This window comes from Culex pipiens, chromosome 3 (genome assembly GCF_016801865.2).
Source record: "Culex pipiens pallens isolate TS chromosome 3, TS_CPP_V2, whole genome shotgun sequence".
Taxonomy (NCBI): domain Eukaryota; kingdom Metazoa; phylum Arthropoda; class Insecta; order Diptera; family Culicidae; genus Culex; species Culex pipiens.
The window spans coordinates 18,482,859-18,504,003 of record NC_068939.1 but is presented as its reverse complement, the minus strand read 5'-3'; the positions used below and the strand labels follow the sequence as shown (position 1 = coordinate 18,504,003).

The 21,145-nt window shown below is 35.1% G+C and overlaps 1 protein-coding gene and 1 long non-coding RNA gene across 14 annotated transcripts in view; both read right to left on the bottom strand.

The window, feature by feature from the left end:
- LOC120413442 (supervillin) overlaps nucleotides 1–21,145 on the bottom strand; it is a 536,783-nt gene that overhangs the window by 52,456 nt on the left and 463,182 nt on the right. The gene's annotated exons all lie outside the window — the stretch shown is intronic.
- Nucleotides 16,377–20,851, bottom strand: LOC120426049 (uncharacterized). The gene is made up of 2 exons (XR_008212367.1): nucleotides 16,716–20,851; nucleotides 16,377–16,643 (listed from the first exon to the last, which is right to left on the bottom strand). It is a non-coding gene; the product is annotated as an uncharacterized LOC120426049 (long non-coding RNA).

Genomic DNA, 21,145 nt, shown 5'->3' with positions numbered 1-21,145 from the left:
TGTTGGAATTTTGAATTTGATTGGAAAAAATGCCATTTAGAATTAATTAAAATATTATTTAGAGTTTTGTCGGTAAACAAGTTTTCGCCTACTTGATACAGCATTTGACGTATTGATCATAGGGTAAATAAGATCTATTTCTTTTTTCAAAAATGTTTTATTTAATTATTTTTTAAATCAAAATTACAACTCCAATACTTCTAACTTACGTGAAATTGACCGAGGATTCCGAATATGACAAAATTGAGACCAAAAAGTGCCGTCTTCTTGTCCTACAGGGCAAAAACTAACGTTGTAAAATGTTTGTTCTAGAAAAATCGAAAAACTATGAGAAAAACTGCGATTGGCCAAAAAGTTAATACCGTAGGCTTATAGTCCATGAAATTCCCTAACTTTTGACCTATGGGAGTATGGGTGTTGGAGGCTGTTGCCAAAAGTTATTAAGGTTTTAAAAAAATCAATTTTTAACAGTAATTTGCAAAAGCTATGAGAAAAAGTCAAACCAATCCTGGATGTCTATAGCACATTTTGAAGGGCTTCAAAAGACCTTTCGAATGCATCTAAGAGAGTAGGAATTGATGAAGTTTTACGGAAATGCGAGCAATTTTAAGATTTTTCATGTGTTTTGGACCTCAAACTTCAATGCCCGTTTTACCCCACTTCCCTTTGTCGTAGAGGGCTCATATTTGGCATGAGTTCATCTCATGCATAGACAAACAAACGCTGAAAGTTTCATCCAAATCGGAGCAACTCGATACGACCTCTAGAACAAACCGAGCAGAATCTACAAATACTGCCTCTTAATACCAGTGCCGAAAAGTCCAACTTTTCAGCACTGAAATGGGTGCACTTGTTTCGAAAAGTAAAATTTTTCAATATTGTTTTGTTTTGAACGGTGAACTTACCTAACTCATGAATGTTTGACATAAAATTCCATTTAAAAAGCGTTTTTCGGAATTGCAAAAAAAAATTGTTAGCAACTAGTTGCAAAACTTGATTTTTTCAGCGCTTGTCGTATTTATCCAACTTGGTACACTAATATTTCTCACTTCAAATTATCAAAACAAATTCTTTGATAAATTTTACTTTTTTTGACAGTAAGGGTTCATTCAAATATTACGTAGTGCGATTTTTTTTTGTCAGATACCTATTTTCCCCACATAGTAAATTTCCAGAACAGTTAATAATAAACAGTAATTGATCGATATTTTAAAGAAGCGCATAGATACCGTCCATAAACCCCCTTTTAATTTTTTTTGCAATTTAAAAATACTTTATGAAGGAAAAACATTCCTGCAAATAAATATTTTCAGATTTTTTTTTTTTGAAATTTTAAACGGCGAAAAGAATTAAAATCCAAGCAATGACTCCCAAGGAAGGGCATAAAGTACGGTCATCAGGGGTGACATTGGGTCTAGGAGGTGAGATTGGGTCATACACATTTTAGCTTTTTTGGATCACCCTCACCCTCCAGACTCAATGTCTCCCCTGATGACGGTACTTTGAAATGCTACCAACTATTTTTTTAATTTTGGAAAAAGGTTCCGAAAATTTGAAGACATTTTGACGATATACCCACCATCAATTTAATAACTGCGATTTTTTATTAATGTTAATTTTTCAGATTATTATCAACTTCTGCGAAAAGAGTTTGGAAAATACTTTAAGCTATTTTATATCAGATTAATGCTAAAACTGTTATATTGAAAACCTGTACAAAAACAAATTGGAAATCATATTTAAAAGCATTTTTTTTATAAGGTGTACCGTATTCAATTTGTAGCTACGTTATGGTGTGAATTTGCGTTTTTATTGCATTTTAAAAAGATTTTTTGAAGAAAAAATCCTTTCAAAAGGCTTTCCGATTTACAATGCAAAAAAATTTTTTTTTTGCGAAATTTTCTGAACATTTCTATTAACATACTTTTAAAACATATCTATTTGTAAATCCTTTCAAGTGTGAAGCTCGATTTTAGAATTTTGAAACTATTTCTATTGAAAAGATCAGAAAATTTGACTAAAAGTCCATTTTCCGATTCGAACTCATTTTCATAGAGGTAAATATGACATTTTTATGTTTTTTGATAATCTTATTTATTAATGTGTTCATAATTATAGTTAATCAATTTTAATTCTATTTCAAAACTTGTCGAAAAAATCTTCTGCCAAACTCAGTAAGGTTCGATACCAGTCCGTTTGTCATTTCGCAAAAAAAAAATCCTGATCCTTACAATGTCATCCCGGTTTACAGAAGCGAAATGCATATGCAAAAATGAAAATAATTTCAAATTAATTCATTTGACATTTTGTTCTGATTTAAAATTGATGGAAAAAATAAATAAAGAAATAGCAACATTGCCAAATGGTGACTGCCTTATCTAATAAATTAAAATAGAACATTTTTGCAATCCCGCTGTGAAACTGTCAACTTTTCCTGTCCTTCTGGAGAAACGAAACAGCCTACTTTAACTACACAGAATGGTAATGGTAATACCTATTCATCAGGAAATGGTGACAGATTTTGTGGCAGAAAAAATGATTAATTTCACCCCAGAAAATGATGAAATTTTATCAGTTTTTGATGAATATTCATCAGGTTCACATTTTTACACATTTTTTATGATATTTTACTAAAAAAAAGAGGTGATATTCAACCTACCAAATTTCCAACATTGCAAAATTCAACTTTTTTTTCTGTGTATCAAAAATAACAGATTTGAAAATCAATACCTTTTAATACCAGTGCCGAAAAGTCCAACTTTTCTGCACTGAAATGGGTGCACTTGTATCGAAAAGTAAAATTTTTCAATATTGTTTTGTTTTGAACGGTGAACTTACCTAACTCATGAATGTTTGACATAAAATTCCATTTAAAAAGCGTTTTTCGGAATTGCCAAAAAAAAATTGCAAAACTTGATTTTTTCAGCGCTTGTCGTATTTATCCAACTTGGTACACTAATATTTCTCACTTCAAATTATCAAAACAAATTCTTTAATGAATTTTACTTTTTGTGACAGTAAGGGTTCGTTCAAATATTACGTAACGCGATTTTTTTGTCAGACACCTATTTTCCCCACGTAGTGAACTTCCAGAACAATTAATAATTTAAAAACAGTAATTGATCGATATTTTAAAAAAGCGCATAGAAACTGTCCATAAACCCCTAATTATTTTTTTTGAAATTTTAAAATACTTAATGAAGGAAAAACATCCTTGCAAATAAATATTTTCAGATTTTTTTTCGTAAGTTTTAAACGGCGAAAAGAATTAAAATCCAAACAATGACCCCCAAGGAAGGGCATAAAGTACGGTCATCAGGGGTGACATTGGGTCTAGGGGGTGAGATTGGGTCATACAGATTTCAGCTTATTAATATGACCCAATCTCATCCCCAGACCCAATGTGTAACCCCTGATGACGGTACTTTGAAATGTTACCAACTATTTTTTTTAATTTTGGAAAAAGGTTTCGAAAATTTGAAGACATTTTGACGATCAACAATTTAATAACTGCGATTTTTTCTTTATGTTAATTGTTTAGGTTATTACCAACTTCTGCGAATAGAGTTTGGAAAATACTTTAAGCTATTTTACATCAGATTAATGTTACAACTGTTACAGTAATTACATTTGTTTTAACTAGAATTTCGAAAAAAAACAACAATTCTCTTATATTTTTTCGAAGAAATTTTTAGAATCTACTTTGATTGGATCTTTAGGTACTGAGTTACAGCCACAAAGAAATTATGAGATACAAAATGTACAGATTCGAATAAAAAAATTATGTCACTCTATTTTTTTTGGCTTAAAAATCAAGATTAAAGAATAAAGAAAAATCATAAAAGCAGATTTCGAGAAAAATTGCTAAGAAGTGATCTCGATTCCCCAACCTCCCCTAAATCTATCTATCACTGTGTGTGTGTTTGCGCTTTTGTGGGTGTCCATCACGTTAGACGTTCTCTGTTATTATACTGTGGTTTTCTGATGGTTTCGAAACGGCTTCGAAATCTTCTGTCCGAGATGGACCCCTCGGGCCAAACGACCCGTCTGCTGGTGCCCCCCACAACATTGACCTTTATTCTGCTGTGCTAGACATAGACAAAAGTTGCCTTCTGGGCACTACTGCTGCCTAGGCTAATTGAGTGGTAACTGCTGCTGCCGTTGCAGCAGCAGCCGAGATTCGATTTTAATTTATTTGCATTTTAGAAGTTCTCGTGTGTTTTCGGAAGTCATTTGCGTTGTTTGGCATTTCTGTTTGCTTCAGTTTAAAAGTTTGCCCAAGAAGGGAGTTTGCCCAAGAAGGGACCATTCAGTTTGGGGGGAAAAAACAGATGCTATCGCCAGATCACGACTCAATTGGAAACCTCATAACGAGTTGGCATTTCTTGGCTGGCTGGCTGCACGGTCGTTAGGGTTCGACCTCAATGATTTGAGGAGAGGATTGTCATTCGGCTCACCGCACGATCGGGCCATTATTGGGGCCCTTTTTTCTGGGTCATCCAAATGGGATTTCAACGGCTTGGGTCACGGAAAAATCTTTTATTTGATTTTTATTCATGTTGTTGCTGAACTACAAACTTTCTGCATAAATTTGTAATTATTATAATAACCGAAAAGATATGCTCATGTTTACGAGTGAATTTTGAATGTTTTTTTCCGTGTACAAAGGTACAGCCTCAATTCCGCAAGTAAAGCAGTTTAGAGTTTATAAACTCTCCACGCGGACCATTACTAAACAAAACCCACCGACTAGCGATATCCAAAGGAAGCCAGTCAGCAGATTGCTATCAATGCGATGGTTTACAGTAGATGAAAGCGGCAGAAGCCATCATCGGCAATTTCGCCTCAAAAGGACCATAATACCCACAATACACAACGTCCATTCTAACTCCCATTATTCGATTGGTTTCGATGGGTCCGGAATTGAAGGCTTCTGTCGTCGCCTTGTGGATTCCAAGACAAAACCGCTTCCCAACCGAAGACAGAAAGTGATAGTTGAGCACACTTCCACGGAGGGTCTTCCGAGTCATTCTGTGGTGATTTGCGTCACGTTGAGCATTGTCGAGCGAAACGTGCTATCGAACTCTCGTCATCATCATGGTTGGAGATTCTGTGCCGATAAAGGTTGGTCCAGGGAGGCCATCATTACACGCCACATTGAGTCACGATTGTTCGGAGGGGTTTCTATTGTTGTGTTTGCTCAGGTTGGTTTTGACATCCTTCTCCGTCGTTGTGGAAGTGGAAGTTGAGAAGATGACAGTTTAAGTTGAAATTTGCTGAAGTAATTGATTTGGTTTTCTGGTAAAGTGTTCTAAATTGGTTTTAGGCTTTGAAGAATTTTGATAAATTCCTTTTGTGTCACTAAAAGGTTTTTTTTCACCAATTGGCCGAGCTAAACAAGTCGCTTCGTAAAACGCTCTAATATTAATAGTTACCACGCCGGTTACGAGCACTAAATAACGCTGACAGAGTGGCAGTAAATAAGCTGATGCTGCATTTCAGCTCATTATTTATTAAAGAGTTGCAAACTGACCGGGGCCATAAAGTTGGTGTCTCTGTGGTGAAATCTTCTGGTGCAAAGTTGTGGTGAGATCACAAACAAATAGATAACTTTTATTTAGTTTTTTTTAAAATAGTTATTATAGTTTATGACTTTTTTTCAACTTAAGTATTGTTAGATGCCATTCGAAGTTTCCTAAAAAATATTCATATTTTTTCAACAGAATTTAAAAAAAGTCATATAAGGGTAATTCTCCGCCAACTCGGCGGTACGACACGAAATTTCAAAATGAAAAATTTTGTTCTAAATGAAAAAATGACCCTTCTGGGACAATGTAGATTCGAAAAGTACATTAAATTTCTCATAAAATGACATGTTCCAAAAATTTTTACAGTCGAGTAACGGAAAATGGGAGAATTTTTAAAACTTTTTTAGTGTTTTTTTCGATGAAAAATACGTTTATTCGGAATTCTGAGTACGCCATCAAATCGGGCGTCTAATTTTACACAAAAGTCCCTTTGACACCAAATTTCTATCTCATCACCGTTTCAGGCTGCAAATTGTTGAAAAACACCTCTTTTTTCGCATGTTCAAAAATGGAAGGGATCGTACCGCCCCTCCGTCACGAGATATCAAAAAACGGACCTCGGATTCGTGATCAGGGACAAAAGTTACCCCTTAGGACAAAGTTTCACGCAAATCGAAGAGGGGTCGGGGCAACTTTTCCCGATTTCGTGTGAGTTGGTAGAGAATTACCCATAAGACATTCTAGTTAGAAATTTACCAAGGGGTAATTCTCTACCAACTCACACGAAATCGGGAAAAGTTGCCCCGACCCCTCTTCGATTTGCGTGAAACTTTGTCCTAAGGGGTAACTTTTGTCCCTGATCACGAATTCGAGGTCCGTTTTTTGATATCTCGTGACGGAGGGGCGGTACGACCCCTTCCATTTTTGAACATGCGAAAAAAGAGGTGTTTTTCAATAATTTGCAGCCTGAAACGGTGATGAGATAGAAATTTGGTGTCAAAGGGACTTTTATGTAAAATTAGACGCCCGATTTGATGGCGTACTCAGAATTCCGAAAAAACGTATTTTTCATCGAAAAAAACACTAAAAAAGTTTTAAAAATTCTCCCATTTTCCGTTACTTGACTGTAAAAAAATTTGGAACATGTCATTTTATGGGAAATTTAATGTACTTTTCGAATCTACATTGTCCCAGAAGGGTCATTTTTTCATTTAGAACAAAATTTTTTATTTTAAAATTTCGTGTTTTTTCTAACTTTGCAGGGTTATTTTTTAGAGTGTAACAATGTTCTACAAAGTTGTAGAGCAGACAATTACAAAAATTTTGATATATAGACATAAGGGGTTTGCTTATAAACATCACAAGTTATCGCGATTTTACGAAAAAAAGTTTTGAAAAAGTTACTTTTTGCGTTTCTCTTTGTTTCGTCGTCCGTGTCTGTCGCGGGTGACCATGAACGGCCATGATCGATGACGACCAACTTTTTTAAAACTTTTTTTCGTAAAATCGTGATAACTTGTGATGTTTATAAGCAAACCCCTTATGTATATATATCAAAAATTTTGTAATTGTCTGTTCTACAACTTTGTAGAACATTGTTACACTCTAAAAAATAACCCTGCAAAGTTAGAAAAAACACGAAATTTTAAAATGAAAAATTTTGTTCTAAATGAAAAAATGACCCTTCTGGGACAATGTAGATTCGAAAAGTACATTAAATTTCCCATAAAATGACATGTTCCAAAATTTTTTACAGTCGAGTAACGGAAAATGGGAGAATTTTTAAAACTTTTTTAGTGTTTTTTTCGATGAAAAATACGTTTTTTCGGAATTCTGAGTACGCCATCAAATCGGGCGTCTAATTTTACATAAAAGTCCCTTTGACACCAAATTTCTATCTCATCACCGTTTCAGGCTGCAAATTATTGAAAAACACCTCTTTTTTCGCATGTTCAAAAATGGAAGGGGTCGTACCGCCCCTCCGTCACGAGATATCAAAAAACGGACCTCGGATTCGTGATCAGGGACAAAAGTTACCCCTTAGGACAAAGTTTCACGCAAATCGAAGAGGGGTCGGGGCAACTGCTGTGTGAGTTGGCGGAGAATTACCCAAGACATTCAAAGAATGTTATATGGCAGCTTTGTTTGCAACAGATTTGCTTTATCTTTCTAGGAGAAGTTCATGTCAGGCGATTTCTAGCTGTTTTTTTTCTACTGACCTCCCGATATGTCAGCCAACATATTTCGCAGGGCTGTGACAGCTCGAGCTCGAACATTGTTTGCACCAGGACACTGTGACAAGAAGTTCGTCATTTTTGGGTAAAATTATTTTATTACAAGTTTTTGTCTCTTTCTTTCAAAATTTCACAAAAATCAGGGGACAAAAGAAATCGCTGAAAATTTAAGTTTTTGTTGAAAAAATTTGAACAGAATTATAGGATGAATGTTCATGCATTGAGTCAATGAATCGTTTAAATCGAATATTTGAAAATTCTAACTTTTCCTAACAAATGCTGAAAAGTTCAACTTTTCAGCATTCATTTCAGTGCTGAAAAGTAGAACTTTTCAGCATTTGTTTTGAAATGGGTTACTGTTCGATTCTGTAATTTTTGGTACAGAAAAGTAGGCTGTTTCGTCGTTCAAGAATGACAGGAAAAGGAAATAGTTTCACGACAGAGTTGCAAAAAGATCTTTTTTTTTATGAATCCATTGATATTTTGCAATAAACTGCAATAACGTTAAAAAGCATTTTATGTTGCTTTTTGCATACAAATTATAAAAATTGAGCCTGGTTTTTAAATTTATACACAAGCTATTTGAATAATTTTTTTAATATTCAAGTCTTAGCTAACTTTTTTAACAAAGTTAAAAATGGAAATCAATTTTTATTATTTTTTTGCACTAGTCTTGTTTGGTTTTTTTACTTGCTATTTTCATAATTTTCGAGTATTTTTTTTTTGATTATTCAAGTGTTATTTTATATTTTTGAATTAAACCTTAAATCATTAGCATTTTTTTCGTAATCAAATGTGAAAAAATATAAAAAAATTAAATCTTAAACTTTATCTCCAACATATGAAAAAAATAATATTACATTATTCGTCAAATTATAATAATTTATTCAGCATTACAGTTAAACTGCTGACAATTATTTACAAAATAGTAATGAATTCTTTTTTATAAAAAGATAAAAATAAATGCTGTGTTAAGTTTTTTAACTGCTGAAAACAATAGTATAAGCTTTTCCAGTTTTGTTTTGGTTTTTAGTAATAATTGATTTTTTCCAGACTATTTTTTTTGAGAAATTATGAAGAGGAGACAAAAACATGAAATAAAGTTTGCACTGGAGCAACTCTCTACGAAATCGGGCGATTTCGACCATTTTTATTTTTTGTAGTTTTTGATTTGACTAAAACTTTGTGGAGGCCTTCCATATGACCAAATAAGCTATTTTGCGTCATTGGTTTACCCATACAAGTCTCCATACAATTTTGGCTGCTGTCCATACAAAAATGGTATGTAAATATTCAAACAACTGTAACTTTTGAGTGAATTTTCTGATCAATTTGGTGTCTTGGGCAAAGTTGTAGGTATTGTTGAGCACTTTGAGAAAAAATAGGTACACGGAAAAAAAATTGCAGATTTTTGAATCAACTTTTTTTTCACTAAAACTCAATTTCCATTTCTTTATAAATCAAGACTAACATTTTAAAAAGGCCAAACATTGAATATTACGCCCATCAAAATATTTTTTTCAAAGAGATCGCAAAATTTTACGTTTGTTTCATGCATTAACATTGAAAATCGGACCATTAGTTGCTGAGATATCGTCATTAGAAAATGGTGGGTTGTTTTGGTGAGATTAAGAAAACTTCAATTTTCGTGTTCCATTTTCTTAAAGCGGCTCTATCTCAGCAACCCGAGGTCTAATCTTCAATGTCTCTTAGACAATTTTATAGCAAATTTTCTGAACCTTTAAAAAAATATTTTTAGAAATGGTCACTCATGGTCACTATTTTTAAAAATTGAAAAACTGCAAATATTTCGCTAAAATCAAACTTTCGGTGGCTTTATCTTGAAAACGGAGCCCTTTATCAAAAAATCTGTAGAGTACTATTCGATTGCAAATTCAATTTTTCATTAAAAAATAATGTCAAATTTGTTTTTGCATAAAACTTTGATTTTTCCCAAAAATCACATTTTTTTCAAAAATTCATAACTCGGCGGCAGATTTTTTGACCATGTTTCTCTATGGCTCAAAAGTTGCGGATTTTTGTCCCCTAAAACATCTCCCCTAAACAAATCTCGAAAATCAAAAAATACGTATTTTGGGAAATTGAGTTTTAGTGAAAAAAAGTTGATTAAAAAATCTGCAAATTTTTTTTCCGTGTACCTATTTTTTTCTCAAAAGTCCTCAAAAATATCTATAACTTTGCCGAAGACACCAAATTGATCAGAAAATTCAGTCAAAAGTTACAGTTGTTTGAATATTTACATACAATTTTTGTATGGACAGCAGCCTAAATTGTATGGAGACTTGTATGGGTGAACCAATGACGCAAAATAGCTTATTTGGTCATAGGGAAGGCCGCAACAAAGTTTGAGCCAAATCAAAAAATACAAATAAAATCCATTTCCGGTTTTGGTAGAGAATTGCTCACTGGCTTTACTTTGATATAACAAAATGAGGATATTTATTGAAAATCCGGCCAATGTTGACCCCACAAAAAAACTCTTTAAAAAAGGGAAAGTAACATTAAACAGTGATTTGAAGATCTCACAACTTCTATTTGATGGTAAAATGATTTTTTTTTCAACTTAGGAGGCCTTAGAGGGTTGAAGTCAAATTATTTGGGCAGTAGTTTTTGTTAAGACTGTGCTTTAACGCAATTGTTTATCTTCTTAATTTCAATGAATTAAAAAACGAACAAAAACCTGAATGAATTACTGCAATAAATAAAACACAAAAAAGCAAAATATCATTTAAATTTTTAGTAAAAAAAATCAAACAGCTTTTCAAAACACAGAAAAAAAGAGTAAAAAATAGAGTAGTTAAGTTAATAATCTCACGTTGAAGAGAGAAAAATATGCCCAGTCAGAATCTGAAATATAATTTAACTTGTTTGACTTTTTTTTTGTCAAAAAGCTGTCTCGTTCTCCATAATTTAATTTAAAAACGAAACAAAAACTATCCCAAGAGACTGTTTTAGACTACGAATGAGCAAACCGATGCAACTCCTAACTGAAACAGGTAAGGACAGTATAGAAGCCAAAGTGCAGCAGATCCATTTAATATTGGCCATTTATTTCCACACCGACAGGTGCCACACGTGGTGCCGGAAGTTCCTGCTGGATACTGTCCAGAGTTCTGGCGTTCCCACAGGAGATCGTAAATTTAGTCTCCAATAAGGCAGTGCAAAAAGGAGATAAAAAACTAACTTAATCCACCTATGTGGTTGATGCCTTCCTCACTTTTTACCAAAAATGGGTATATGAGTGGTTTCATCATTTTTTTAGATCCAGAAAAAAAGAACACAATGTATAACTTATGTGGTAATAATTCGATACAGGGTTGCCAGATCTTCAATGTCTTAGACTCATTAGAAAGGCCTTTCAATTACCTAACCAACGATGGGTCGGATGATGGATCCGGACATAGTTTACGTACATTTAAGTGAGATCCGGCTTCAAAAAAGTACATAAATATCACTTAAGTGGTCATAACTCGAGACAAGGTTGCCAGATCTTCAATGTTGTGGACTCGTTGGAAAGGTTTCTCGATTATCTAACCAACGATGGGTCGGATGATGGATCCGGACATCGTTTACATACATTTAAGTGAGATCCGGCTTCAAAAAAGTACATAAATATCACTTAAGTGGTCATAACTCGAGACAGGGTTGCCAGATCTTCAATGTCTTAGACTCATTAGAAAGGCCTTTCAATTACCTAACCAACGATGGGTCGGAAGATGGATCCGGACATAGTTTACATACATTTAAGTGAGATCCGGCTTCAAAAAAAATACATAAATATCACTTAAGTGGTCATAACTCGAGACAGGGTTGCCAGATCTTCAATGTCTTGGACTGATTGGAAAGGCCTTTCAATTACCTAACCAACGATGGGTCAGATGATGGATCCGGACATAGTTTACATACATTTAAGTGAGATCCGGCTTCAAAAAAGTACATAAATATCACTTAAGTGGTCATAACTCGAGACAGGGTTGCCAGATCTTCAATGTCTTGGACTCATTGGAAAGGCCTTTTAATTACCTAACCAACGATGGGTCGGATGATGAATCCAGAAATAGTTTACATACATTGAAGTGAGATCCGGCTTCAAAAAAGTACATAAATATCACTTAAGTGGTCATAACTCGAGACAGGGTTGCCAGATCTTCAAAGTCTTGGACTCATTGGAAAGGCCTTTCAATTACCTAACCAACGATGGGTCGGATGATGGATCCGGACATCGTTTACATGCATATAATTGAGTTCCGGGTATGTGTGAAATCATATTTTTATACATAACTTTTGAACTTTTTATCGAAACTTCAAAAAATTCAATAGCGATGTATGGGACCCTAAACCAAGTCGAATGCAACTGGTTCGATCAAAATCGGTTCAGCCAGTGCTGAGAAAACTCAGTGAGAATTTTGGTCACATACATACATACACACACACATACACACACACATACACACACACATACACACACACATACACACACACAGACATTTGTTCAGTTTTCGATTCTGAGTCGATATGTATACATGAAGGTGGGTCTAGGAGCTTTGAATAGAAAGTTCATTTTTAGAGCAGGATTATAGCCTTACCTCAGTGAGGAAGGCAAAAAGTACCGCAAGATGATAATTAAAGTTTTATGGTTTTAAGGTTAGAGCGAAGATTGTGCGAAAAACTCTTCTAAAGAGTAAAAAACAGTGTTAAAGTATTGAAAGACATCAAAGGTTAAAAGAAACTTAATAATGGTGACGATATTTCCTCTTTAGAGAAAAAAAGTTCAGCACAATAATCAAAAGGAAGTGAATCAAACAATTAGCGCTCCTCGGTGGTTCGTGTTCATCAAAAGAGAAGTGTGTAATGAAACAAGCTAAGAAGAAGAAAAAAGGTAAATTACTCCTCTCGCAACGACGATCACAGGTCCGCGGCTTGTTTTCCTTTACTTTACGTTCAACTTACCACCGGCGGTGTTGGTTCAGTTCTTTAAGAAATAATAAGCGGAAGGAAAGCTCGCTTCCAAGGATACGCAACGCTCACACGTACAACTTTCAATTAAAGTCGCGCGGAAACAGACACTCACCTGGAAAGAAACGAAACGAGAGAGAGAGAAGGAAAAGTTTTTCAATGAATTTGAAATTTTATTGCGCGGTTCGGATTGGATGAATGTGATGCGAATTTGATGCTATTTTTGGCTTGTTATTGCTAATTATTAGTTTTTTCTTCTTTCGATTCCGCTTTGAATTTGAATAATTTTTAATAAATATTTATGAAATTGCTTCTTTTTGGAACTTTCATGCATTTGAATCAACGTGAAGATGAAATACATAATTAACTTTTCCTTAAATCAGCAATGGCTAATCTTGGCGAATACATTTTGGAACTAGCTTCTTACACAGTAAAAGAAAAAGAAGAATTTGAGAATTTCCAGAAATTTTATGGTAGAATATTACTGCTTTTCTGGTTAAGTTTTACCTCAATTTACGAGAAATACGTGCAAAGCAAATAAAGTAGTATTCCAGCTACGTGTAAAAGGCCTGGGTGTAAAATAAATATTGCATTATTTTATGAAATTCTGTGTAATATTACACTCTGAAACATGTAGCCCATCAGTATGGAAAACCTACTTGACCGAAATGTCAAGCTCATATATGCGTTTATCCTTACAACTCATCATCAGTCTGATGGCCGAGTGGGCTAAGGCGCTAGTCCTTACTATTGGTGAAGGGTTTGAATCCCGTCGGTTGCAACTTTTTTTTGTGTTTGTAAAAATTGTACATGCAGTGTGTAATATTAAGTATTTATTTTGACGGAGGTGTTGTGCATGCTTTTGCATGCGATTTTGCCATCGGATTTTTTGCTGTGTGAAGTTACACAAAAAGTATGTAACTATACCAATCAGCATAACATGAGGTACACTGGGAATAGGCTTTTATATAAAAAAAAATGATTCCAGTGTTCTGCCACTGTTCCAAGTGCTTTGCCACTTTTCCAGTCTAAATTGAGGTAAAATTACATAGCAAAAGTGGTCACATTAAACCTTTCAATTTTACACCTTCCAAATTTACACAATTTTTACGATTAAAATAGGTAAATTGATACTATAAAATTTCAAATTTAACAGCTTTACACATTTTAAAGATTCATTTGTTAAGGTTAAAAAATTCCTTGGTTCATATGACCTCCCAAGTAACATTTTTTAAACAAACTAGCCACCACCTAGTTTTATTGAGGTTTTATGGTATCATTGATTGCTTAATAGTTTTATTTAGGCATTCACTGCAACCAATAAGGCCGTTGCAATTTTTTTTTTCAAAGTTTATGTCACCCCCCCTTCAAAATCGGGGGCAAATTTTTTTCAAAAAGCTTCAAAATTTTTAAGGAAACGTTTTTCTACGTTTAAAATTATATTTAGCATGTCTGGAATCAATTAAAAAATATGTTCATTTTTTGTGGAATTCCAATGTACACCACAAAAAGTTTCTTTTAAAAAGCGGTTGTAATAGCGGTTGTGACAGCTTTGATAAAGCCTAAAATGTTACTTGGGCTCTTTTTCTTTGTAATTTCATCTTAATTTATGTGGTAAAAGGGCAATTACACTGTGGCGCGGAGTGGCCTCTAATTTGATTGATTCGGATTTTCTAGTAAAATTTTCCAGGAATGAAGGTTTTCTTTAAACATCGTTCAAAAAATCAAGATTATATTACTTATAAAAATGAGTCCCAAAGATGTGTAAACTTACTACAAAAAGTATGTAATTTTACTTCTTTTTATGTGCAATTCCAATTAGATTTTAAAAGGTTAATGTATGTGTATATGTATGTAGAAAAACAAGTGTTTTTAATGTAATTTTACCCTAATTTATGTGCTAAAAGTGCAATAACACACAAAAAGATGTAAATTTACAAATCGGCCCACATTCCGCGATGTAAAATTACCAGGCTTGTTTTTTAATGTGTTAATCGTTACTTACGTCATTTTTTAGTCGATTCAGATGAGCGTAAATGTTCAATTATAATTGAGTTGGTACACCCAAAGGAAAAATATATCTCAAAATCTGCAACATTGGATTTGCTGCAGAAAATGTCATATTTTATAACATTTTTTGCAGCAAGCCCGTAGATCATTTTTGCCCGCGTGTAAAAATTTCAGCGATCTGCAGTTCTCACCAACACATATAATGCTGGCCCGTCCCCGAGCAACACTCCAAAGAGAAGCATATGTTGGTGCTCTTTCACTCACTTTTCATCAAGCGTCCATGGCGCGGTGGTAGCGTGTCGGATCAATAACCAAGAAGTTGGTGGTTCAATCCTCGTAATGCTAAGTGTTTTTTTTTTTGTGAAATACAACCAAAAAGCCGTCGGTAATGTCGATAATTGTCGGTAACGGGCAAAAATGTCATACTCCTATATCGCAAAAAATGCATGAGGACAGATTTCATGCAGATTCTGATATACTTTCATGCCGCCATGCATCACAATCATGCGACTGCCAGTTGGGTGTAGTTAATTTGTGGTTTTTTATTTTCAAAAAGCAATGTTTTAAATTAAATTAAAACCCGGGCAGACGGTAATAACAAAATTCATGTCTTTTCAATAACAAATTTTGTTAAAATAACAAAAACTGTTATTGAATATTCTTGTAAATAAATTTTGGAAGAAAAAATAATAACTGTTTCTGTTATTTTAACAAACAATGTTATTGGGATGATATTCAATTGGAAATGTGGAATAATATAATAATAACAGTTTAAGTTATGTTTTTCCATTTAATTCCATAATAACAGGAACTGTTATTGGTTTGATATTCCATTGGAAATGTGAAATAAGATGATAATAACAGTTTAAGTTATGTTTTTCTATTTTATTACATAATAACAGGAACTGTTATTGGTTCGATATTGCATTGGAAATGAGGAATAAGATGATAATAACAGTTTAAGTTATACCCGAGGTCGCATATACCCGAGCCGGAGGTCGTAACAGGAGTTTCAAAAAAAATATACTTTTTGTATTTTGTATCAAAATAGTTACTGAATCTGTTGTATTTTGTATCAAAATATTTACTGAATCTGTTAAATTAAGAAAATAAAATTTAGAAAGTATTAAAATGCTGCACTGTGGATTCAAAAAAGCTCTGGTTAACTATTTAAAAAAAAACTAAATGAAATAAAGTAGAGGAATTGCTGTTGATGTGTAAGTGATCATTTTCCTCATTCCTTGGACATTTTCAAAAATGTTTTGTGCATATTGGTAACTATTTCTGCCCTGTTTTTATTTCACAGAGCGAATTGAAAGACAAAAACAACCGCTTTTTCTTGGATGGAGTAATAAATTGGATAAAAATTCCAGTATTTCCCCGATTACAAAACATTGTAACCAAAAACAAAAAGTCAACAAACTCATGACTCATCCTTAATTTTATACCGATTATAGTCTACGACAGAAATTTGACGATTAATACTTATTGGTCGAAGATTTTTGTTTGCAATCTTTTATTTAAGGATTAAAAATTTATAAATTGAACTCTTTTAAAAAAAATCAAGATTAGAAGATTTATAATTTTCGGAACATATAAACACGACCAACTACAAGTAACTGACAAGTTAGTGTCAAAGTCAACTTTATTGACATCATTAGATAAATCGAGTGGCTAACATTAACGGCTCACGCCCCCCTAAAGCACGCGCTTTGCGAACACGTTCTTGTCGGTCAGCTTATCGTTGTGCTTGGTCTCGATCGCCACATGAAGAAGTGCCCAAAGAATTCGGCCGGATGTCGAGGGAGATACGCACGCGCATCACCGTATCGAACGCGATCAGACGCGAGTGTCCTTTATCAGGTTGTTCTCCAGCAGCTGCGTGCGATATCGGCTTACGAGAAAGAAGGTTGAAGCGATCAGTTAAACCAGTACACTCAGGATTCTTATCTGGAAGAAAATGTACTTGTAGATATCACCTCCGGTCATCCGGGCACCTGTCCGATGGTCGCCAAATCGATGTACAAGTTGCTCATGATAAACAGAACCACGGTAACGCCCGCACCGACACACTCCTAGCCGAGCTCGTTGTACACGCAGTGGCGACTGGGGCGCTGCTGAAGGGGAAGGACTCAATTAAACCAACTATTTCTCCCACAAGATAGATCTCCACTCGTTCAGCACCGTCTTCCCCTTGTCCGTGCCGAGCGGCTTGCGGTTGTCGCGAGCATTCAGCTTGCCGGGCGCTTCCACAATTAGCAGGGACGAGTTGTACACGTATAGCTGCCGGCGCAGTCCGACGCCTTGAGCGCTTCCAGGCCGGCAGTCGGATGGTCCCGGTTTCACTCGTGTCTTCAAACATGCTGCATCAGTCGATCACGTCGGTGGACTCTTCCGGATCGACAAGTAAACCGTCCAGCATGGGCATGACGGACTACGACACGTTAATCACGAATTCCATCGCCGGTGACTTCGGCGGGGTATTGTTCCGGCAGTAGTTCTCGGTGGCCACAAACTCGTACGCTCGTAAACTCTGGGCGCTCGTACTTGTTCATTCACTGGCCGGTTTGATCCAGATGCTGCAAGTACTCCGCAGGAACTTCGACAAACACTGGAAGCGACGTCCTCCGTCGTTGAACGGTAGCTACACCGCGGCGCCTTTTTGCCAAAATTGACGATCGGCTTGGCCTTCTTGAAATAGCGACGACACTGAAGTAAACAATACTACAATTGGTTATCCTGAATTGGCATAAAATAATTTTGAAATTTACGACTCACATTTTGACCATTTGTTTTGGAAAATCTTCGACTGTTCGAAACGGTACTGACATCTCACGTCATATTTGAACAGAACTGATCGATCACTTTAAGCCAAGATACAAACCTCAATCAAATATTGACCGAAGATGGCAGTACTGTGTCTTGATGGTGGTATTGTCCTTTGCAATTCTTTTCAAAAAGCAATAAATTTTACTTAACTTTTTGGCTCCATAAACAAAACTATCCGGCAAATTGTTGGTTTGAATACAATAGTAAAAGTGTTATTCTTCTACAGAAAAATAAACATTAGAATTCGTGTGAACAAAAGTGGCAAATAATGTTTATTATATCAAAACGTCCGCCAGTAAAGTTTTTCGTGCAACGCGCAATACCGCGATCTCTTTTTTTCTGCCCCCCGCGCGACGTCGGACACGACGAGTGTGCGAGCGCTCGCTCTGGGAAATGTCAAAACAACAATCGCAGCTGGCTTTTTGTTTATGTCGGTCGTCGCCGCGAACTTTGCGTTCAACTTTTCGCGTTTGTTTGTTTGTTTACAATCGTTGCTGGAAAAAGTGAAGTGAAGACAAAGCTGTGTCCTGAATCCGGTTCCGTCGTGTTTGTTTATGTCCGCGGTGGAATTGAAGCCTGAAAAATCGTATTCAGGTGTATTATTTTGGCTGTGCGAGAGGAATCTTTCACTGGAGGAGGCGGGAATCGATTTAGCGGAAGTCTGTGGCAAATCCCCGTGTGTGTGTGTGTGTGTGTGTGTGTGTTTTTTTAAAGTGATTAATAATGTAAAAAAAAAAATAAAATGATGTTTACTGCTCATGCAACAAGCTTCGGCCAGGTTTGATTGTTTTCGCGGCGCCTGACCTGAAAACAAATGCACCAGATTCTCGCCCAGCTGGATCAAAACCTCCTGAGAAGGAAATTTGCAACGAAGGTGGCAGCCGATTCCGGGATTGTTCCTCCACCGTGTGCGAATCCTTCGAGCGGGTAAGTTGATCCTTGATCAATCCGATTTTGTAAAAGGACAAAATTGGTTGGATTCTAGTTGATTAGTTTGTTTGTTTTGAAATGAGCCTGGTTCTTTAATCTTATGAATCTTACGTGAGGCTTAAAGGGGATTGTTCACATTCCGGAACTTTCCTTTCAATCTAAACAAATCAACTGGAAAACCACGAAATTTTGTCTTTGTAAACAAACATGCCATTCTGTTTGTTGATAAAGGTTTCTTCTCAGATTTGGGGTTCTGAACTCGGCGTGTTTTTGTCTGAAGATTCTTCCGGAAAAATCCGACTGACTGACGGTTCAGACTGCCGGTGCCGACGACAATTTGTTGGATTCAACCTGATCGTGAACATCCCGTTTGAAACCCTGGTCAGTTGTCGAGTTGTTGTTGTTCCTCAACGAAAGTTCCTCTATCAGCAGGCGTGGTTAATTAGATAAGTATATTTAACTATTCCACCACTTTCTCCTTCTTTTTCAATTTCTCTTCTTCACTGTCCTCGTTCTTATCCTCCTCATCTCCCTCCAGGAGGAAATCTCGGGTTTGTTTTAAAAGGTCCTAAGCGCCAGTTGTAAACAAAGCAGTTTTTCGATTCGATTATTCGATATCAATTTTTTTTTTCGATTAATTTTTTAAGCTTTTTAGGTGTTTTTGTGAAACCGCCTCGAGTCAAGGGTATTTAAAAGCAAAAAGTCAAGGGTATTTAAAAGCAAAAAAAAAATGGTTTATTGTATCTCTCAAGTCAAACCTTCAGGATTGAGATATTTATTAGCCAAAAGACATGTTTTTCCATCGAGCACCTAATGTTGACTAAACCGTAATTAGATGACCAATTGCAGATTAGAAATTTTATTAGAATGGGCTCATTTCCCATACTTTATACGGTCAAATTGTCATTGAAGAATTGATTCTTTGTGTTTTTATTTTTCTCTTTTTCGCAGGACTGGAAACTAAAAATCAATCTGGTATTTTATGTTGGAGAAAACTTTTTGCGCACACTGGATTCAAACTGGCGCCCAATGGACTGATAAAAAAAACCTAACACAATCCTTAGCCTGAAAGATGGATTTCCAGATGGTCAAAGTAAGTTAAAATAATTATTCGAGGTGAACCTATCACTTTTTTTCTATTGATTGTATGTTGAAAATTCATCATAGCAAAAAAAAAAAAAAATGCTGGATGAATTTTTAAAAGTAAATTGTAGCTTTTAAAAGATGCGATAGTAACACCGACCAACAAAATTTCTGCGTAGGCTCAGAAAGACGTGTACTTTGATTTTTTCAAAAATATTTAGACATGGCGGAATGGTTTTTCTTCAAAATTTGTATGGAGAATGCTGTTCGCTAGTCCCACATATTGCATGCAATTTTTGCTTGTATTCAGCAGCGACGAACCGCCCTGATTCTCCATACAAACTTTTGAGAAAAACTATTCGGTCCCGTCTAAATATTTTTGAAAAAATTCAAAGTGTGTTCGAGTTGAGGCTGCGCAGTCATTTTTGTCAATTTTTGTAGGTCAGTGTAATCATTTTGAAACATTTTGAAACATTTTGTTACAATAATCAAGCAATACATAAACAAAGGACTTTTTCCCTTTTCTTTAAATTTATTTGGCTTTATCCGTATACAACTTTACTGGACTTAATTATGTTCTTAATTCTCCCCAAAATGTCCCAGGCATTGAAAGTTTGTAAAATGTTGCAAAATAATTATTTTAAACTATTTAAATACTTGTTATTATATTTGAAGGGCTTTTTTTTTTGAAAAAGTGAAAGCGTGGTGGGGGGGGGGGGGAAGTTGGGTTCAAAATTAGGAGGGGTGCACTGGAATCTATTTTTTTGGGATCAAAAAGCTTTGAGCTGTAGCAAAGTTTACTAGCCTCAAATAATTCGAATGCACAGCTATCTAAAAACAGATTTTGATACAGCAAAAAAATATTTCAATCTATTTTTGATACAATTTTGATATTTTTAGTTATTTTTTCTGTTTTTGTTTCTGTTACAAACTTCTGCTCAGGCAACTTTCCATGTGACAAAATAATAACACTTTTTGTTATGCAATCAATCCATATAAATAACACTTTTTGTTATTTGGGTGCACCCCATCCATCGCTCAGAATAACTAACCTTGTTATTCTATTGTTCTGGATTCTATGTTATTAGAATGTTATTGTAATAACAGAGCAATAACAATTTTAGTTATTTTTCGAACAAATCTTTGTTATGGAAATTTGTTATTTTAACAACTAATCCGATCATCCCAATAACGGATTTTGATCTTCTCACAATATCAAAAACTGACCTTCCCAAGTTATTTCCGTCTGCTCGGGAATACTTTTTCCATAAACAAAGGATTCAATAAAACATGTTAATTAATTTGCAAACAAGCAAGCAGCATGCATAAATTTGCGTTTCAAACACTTGATACCGGTTATTATACCAGTTGTTGATACGCATTTGTTTCATTGTTAGTTGCATTTCGTTTTGGTGGAATCAATATTGGCGCACAAAAGTACATCATCCGCTCGCGTCAATGGGTGCATAATTGTTGTTTTCAAACGCTCCAAGCGTTAAAGCCAGACATAATTGTAATTTCATTATTCATGGCTGGATGCAGGAATAATTAATT